Source organism: Saccopteryx leptura, chromosome 4 (assembly GCF_036850995.1).
Source record: "Saccopteryx leptura isolate mSacLep1 chromosome 4, mSacLep1_pri_phased_curated, whole genome shotgun sequence".
Lineage (NCBI taxonomy): Eukaryota > Metazoa > Chordata > Mammalia > Chiroptera > Emballonuridae > Saccopteryx > Saccopteryx leptura.
The window spans coordinates 102,063,170-102,069,169 of NC_089506.1; positions in this window are offsets into that span (position 1 = coordinate 102,063,170).

Below are 6,000 nucleotides of genomic sequence, written 5' to 3' on the forward strand. Positions count from 1 at the left end.
ACACCTGCAGTGTGTAAGGTCCCGATGAGCCTCCGTCCCTGTGGTCTGCCTCAGAGTTTGGCAAGAAGCAGATGTTTGAGGCCTCTTGATGAAACTGTCCAACCTCCGGCCGGCCCAGCCCTGCCCTGCGCTGATACAGAGCCCAGGGCAGGCAGGAGCTTGCTGCCCTCAGGGTGGTCGTCTGGGGGGATGGGCGGGTAGGCCCAGAGCTGGTGGGCGGGACAGCCTCTTCCCGGCCAGGCGTCCCCACAGCCTCCTCAAGGTGGTCTGCCTGTGTCCGCCTCGCAGCATGCTGGGAGTGGGGGGGCTGCATCTCCACTGCAGATCCGCGGCTCCCCTCAAGCCAGCTCAGGCTGAATGGCTGCCAGGGCTGCTAGGGGTAAATGTTTGGGATGAGCCTGCGTGAGGCTCCTCTGCACTCTAACTTTTGAGGACCACCATCTTGAGAAAGCTCAGCTAAAGACAAAATGATGTTTTGTCCCATTCCCAAGCAGTGAAGCCAACCAAAGCTTGCTCTGAGGCACAGTCAACCCCGGGGAGGGTGGGAACAGAATTTGGCCTCCCATTTCAATGACACTTCTTTTTTTTTTTTTTTTGTATTTTTCTGAAGCTAGAAACAGGGAGAGACAGACAGACTCCCACATGCACCCGACCGGGATCCACCCGGCATGCCCACCAGGGGGCGACACTCTGCCCCTCCGGGGCGTTGCTCTGTCGCGACCAGAGCCACTCCAGCGCCTGGGGCAGAGGCCAAGGAGCCATCCCCAGCGCCCGGGCCATCCCTGCTCCAATGGAGCCTCGGCTGCGGGAGGAGAAGAGAGAGACAGAGAGGAAGGAGGGGGAGGGGTGGAGAAGCAGATGGGCGCTTCTTCTGTGTGCCCTGGCCGGGAATCGAACCTGGGACCCGAACCCGGGACCCCTGCACTCCAGGCCGACGCACTACCACTGAGCCAACCAGCCAGGGCCTCAATGACACTTCTGATGCCACCCAAGGAAGTCAGGGGCAGCTGCAGGGGTCTCTGACAGGCTTAAAGATGTTTATCTGCAAACTTAAATAGGTCTTTGTTGGTTTTTTAAAATTCCATCTTTGCATTCTTGGCAATTTTTGTTTTACCATCCCATAATACTGTGAGAGCTTTAGAAATGGAAGTGGCAGAAGTGGCCAGGACCTCTCACAACAACTGAGGAGGCTTTGTTGTGAGGAATACACTTCAAAATAAGAGGGCGAGGTTTTGTCTATACTGTGCCTTTCTCCACTGCTCCTGCACCCTAAGCCCTTCCCTAGTGGCAAAAAAACATGTCCCACCACTTGAGGGCTGCACACCACCCATGCTGTATGAGCTGGTCTCCTCATGACGTTGGCTCTGCCTGCCTGTCCTAGTCTAGGTCAGTGTAAGACCAGTGTACTATGAATGATCAGACCCCACAGCTGCCTGCCAACAGGCTGGAAGAAGACCCCTTGACGTCAGGTTTACCTGGGCTGTGTTCCCAGATCTATCCTCTCTGACTCCCATGTTGCCTAGACTTGATCTCAGTACGGGCCTTCCTCCTCCTCCCCTCCTGCCAATACAAGGACACCTACACACCCTTAGGGAGAGCCACTGCTGTGCCTTCGCTTTGTAGTTCATCCTTTAATTCACAAAGTCTTCCCCTCTTTCCCTAATTTGGCCATTCCAAAGCAGTAATAATAGGGTGATTATCCCCATTTCAAAGAAAGGGAAATTGAAATGTGGCCAGATTGGGCTCCAGATAACTTCAGCTATCCCCAGATGGCAGGTGTGGTAGGCTGAGTCAGCTGCCATTCCTAAAACTTCCTGTGATTGATGTATCTCCCCAGGCTATGTGATCATCCACAAATTGGTTTCCTATTAGTTTCCAGGTGGCCTTCCTGATATACCGGTATATGACAGTCTGCCCTCCCTGGTGACTTCTGTCAGTCTTCTGCAAGCAGAAACAGGAGGTGCCCTGAGTAAGTTAGAGCCATGGCTGATTTATGCTATAGAGCGGAGACTTATGAACATCTTTTGGCATGACACATAGTAAGAAATACACAGCACCCAATGCACAATACACTCCCCCCAAACAAGTTTTACAGAACAACACCTATTCTTAACACGTGTCATGCACTCTGATTTTTTTCCTAGTCTATTTTTTTTTTTAAAGCTGGTTGCACCCTTCTCAAATGATTTAATAAGCCCTGGATAGGTTCTAACCCAGAATTTGAAAAATACCCTTCTTCAGGGGGAAACCAAGCCCTTAGTGAGAGACAGATAAGCAGGGCTCATAAGGTTAGAAAGTTGAATTAACTCTGAATCCTGATGAAAACCTGCCGCCATATCTCAGGCACAACCAATCAGTAGTACCTCCAACGATACATAAGCAACTTCTTTTGGGATAAGGGACATTGGCAGATCCTGCAGAGAGAGCCCTAGTACCACCTTAAATCATAGAAACAGTATGAAATAAACACCAGATTCCATGTATCAGCATTGATGTGCTGTGTGTCATAGTCACTGGGGTGGAGCTGGGGGTAGGGGGGAGTTAAAAGCAAGGATCTGCTAGAAATGGAACTCTCTGTGAAAGATGGTCATATTTATTCTTTAAAATATTCATCCAGATGATTCTGGTGCTGCCCATCCACCAGTTAGATTTGAATACCAATTCACCAGCAGATTTATTTTAATTGTATTAATCCAGGAACCCAGGGGTAATACCCCCAAACCTAACACTGCATTGATGCTGATCCACAAAAATTTTTCCCTCTAAAATTGTATGCATTTGGGGTGCTCCGCAGAGCTCAGCGACAATAAGACACTGCATTGTGGTTTGCTCCAGGTCTTGTACTGATTTGTCGTCCCAAGTAGATCACAGACCGGGGCACAGAGTGTTTAATACGTGACTCTCAGAGCTCTGTAGGAGGGAACAGTGTGCATGGTGGGAAGGCTAAGGGCTGTTTCCGGGTCCCTGCACTCTGAGGTATACTTACAGCTCAGACACTGTTTCTGGGGGGAGCCAACATGGGGAGGGTGCTTGCTGGTTCAGAAAGGAAGGAGACATGCGTGGACATGTAGGCTGCACTTTGTTGTGAGACATTTCTAATCCCAGCTGGACACGAGAATGTGTTCACAGATTCCTCCTGCAGTATTCCACATTTGGTCCCTGGGGCTTGGGAAGGCAAACGTCATTCAGGTGATGTCCTTCCCCGTACACACATCACCGTCAGGCTTCCGCTGCAGGTGTGAGAGCCCTCAGCCACAGGACCCTCTCTTTAAACATCTTCAATTCCTGTGGCTCCCATCTGCCAGCCGTGGGTCTAACTCCGTTCAGGAGTCAGCAATCCTTTTCTGTAGAGGATCGGATAGTAAATATCAGGCTTTGTAAGCCACATGGTCTCGAGACTATTCAACTACACTGTTGTAGCTTGATAGCAGCCATAGATAAAATGGAAAGGAACGGACGATTTATGTTCCAATAAAACTTCATTTAAAAAAACAGGTGGGTCTTACAGAACCATAGTTCACCAAGCCCTGCTCTAGAGCAGCAGTTCTCAAAGTGGTTGGTCCCCTTTCGCCATCCCCAGGGAACTTGTTAGAAATGTAAATCATCAAGCCTGTTGTTAGAAATGTAAATCATCAAGCCTTAACTCAGGCCTATAAATAGAAACTCCAGGATGGACCCGGCAGCTCTCCAGGTGATTCCTGCAAAAGCAAGTTTGAGAACCACTGCTCTGGGGCCTGCGTGGACCTCCTGCTCCAGAGAGTGGTCCAGAGCATTCCCTTTCCTCCTCACTATTTACCGCATTTCCCCATGTAGAAGATGCATATTTTAGGGAAAAATTTGGGGTCTAAAAACTGGGTGTGTCACATACAGTGGTTGTAGATATTTTTTACTTGCATTTCCTGCTTTTATTGCACAGATAAGGAGTTATATGAACTTTATGATGAATAAAACTTGAGTTCAATAACTTTATATTACTTTTTTTTTTCAAATTTCAGGCCCCAAAATTAAAGTGTGTCTTATACATGGGAGCATATACATGGGGAAATACGGTAGTTTGCATTCATTTATGTCTGGATTTCATCTAGATACTGATTTCTATTTATCAAAACTGATTAACTCAGCAAGAGTAACTCATTCAATCCTCACAAAATGCCCTTTAGGTGGGAGCTATAATTGTCCCCATCCTAACGATGAGGAAACCGAGACACAGAAGGTTTGGAACCTCCCCGAAGGCCATGTTGTGGCAGACAGTGAGCTGGAATCAGAACCCAAGTGGACCTGCCCTGGCATCTGTGCCCTTTGTCACTGCACTGCCCTGAATGAGGGCCTGGCCCTACAGACAGAAAGAGCCGGTTTTGTTTTTCATTTCCACTGCTATATAGCCAAGAGGAAGAACAGTGCCCGGAGCTCAAAATATATTCATGACATGAATGCATGAATGACTCAACAAGTAATATCCTCCTGGTGAGTACTTAGTTTCGGTGAGACTGGAGCTTTGGAAGGCAAAATAGAACTGTAGAAACAGCCCAAGACCAGAAGTCAAGCCCCCGGGTTCACTGGTGTCTGCTCATCACTTTTTCTGTGGACCTCGATTTCCTCACCTGCGTATTTGAAGATATCCTGCCTCCCACATCACAGGGCTATTGTGGGAAGCAAATGATATGATGTGTGTAGCAGTGCTTTGAAAAAACTGTAAAATGCTACACAAATTATCTATATAATTACATATCTGTATACAATTATATATGTAATCATGGTTGGCAATCATATAATAATATAATAATAATTGCTACTCAGGACAGGTGGAGACTGCACCCCAAAAAAATTTCCATTGATTTGACAGAGAAAGAGAAAGAGAGAGAGGGAGGAACTTGTTGTTCCATTTAGTTATGCACTTATTGGTTGCTTCTCATATGTGCCCCAACTGGGGATCAAATCCATGACAATGGCAAGCTGGGACCATACTCTATTCACTCAAGCACCCAGCCAATGCCAAAAAAAATTTTCATATTCAAAATCCTACCTCTTCCAAGGCCCTCTCTTAGGACACCATGCTCTCAACAGTAAGAATGGCCAAACTGGAAAGTGAGGGTGAGTCAACACAGTTATCCCAGCTGATGGTGAAAGCACTCAAATTCACACATGTGCTGTTGTCAGTGCTTCTCTTTTTTCTTTTTTTTTTTTTTTTGTATTTTTCTGAAGTTGGAAACGGGGAGGCAGTCAGACAGACTCCCGCATGCACCCGACCGGGATCCACCTGGCACGCCCACCAGGGGGTGATGCTCTGCCCATCTGGGGCGTCACTCTGTTGCAACCAAAGCCATTCTAGTGCCTGAGGCAGAGGCCACAGAGCCATCCTCAGCACCCGGGCCAACTTTGTTCCAATGGAGCCTCGGCTGCGGGAGGGGAAGAGAGAGACAGAGAGGAAGGAGAGGGGGAGGGGTGGAGAAGCAGATGGGCGCTTCTCCTGTGTGCCCTGGCTGGGAATCGAACCTGGGACTCCTCCACGCCAGGCCAACGCTCTACCACTGAGCCAACCGGTCAGGCCTGTTGTCAGTGTTTTTATTGTTTCTGTATTTGTAGTAATTGCCAGAGGTGGAATTTAAGCAAGATTCAGAATTAATCTGGGCTATTGAAAACCATTGATATCTGTTAAAAGGCTGACTGACTGCTAGTTTCATTCTAATTATGTATCTTCAAATCACCTACGTTACTCCTGAAGGGAACAGAGACAGGCCACGTAGTCAGATGGCACTGGAGATTCAAAACTTATGGAGAGCTGGGGTGGGAGGCAGGGAGAGGGAGGGAAAGAAGGGAGAGAGAAAGGGAGGAAGGGAGGGAAGGAGGAAGGAAGAAAGGAAAGAAGGAAGGAAGGAAGGAAGGAAGGAAGGAAGGAAGGAAGGAAGGAAGGAAGGAAGGAAGGAAGGGGAAAGGAAAAGAGAAGAAAACGGGGGGGGAGGGGTTCTTTCTGACATTTTAGCCATTCACTTTATGTCCACA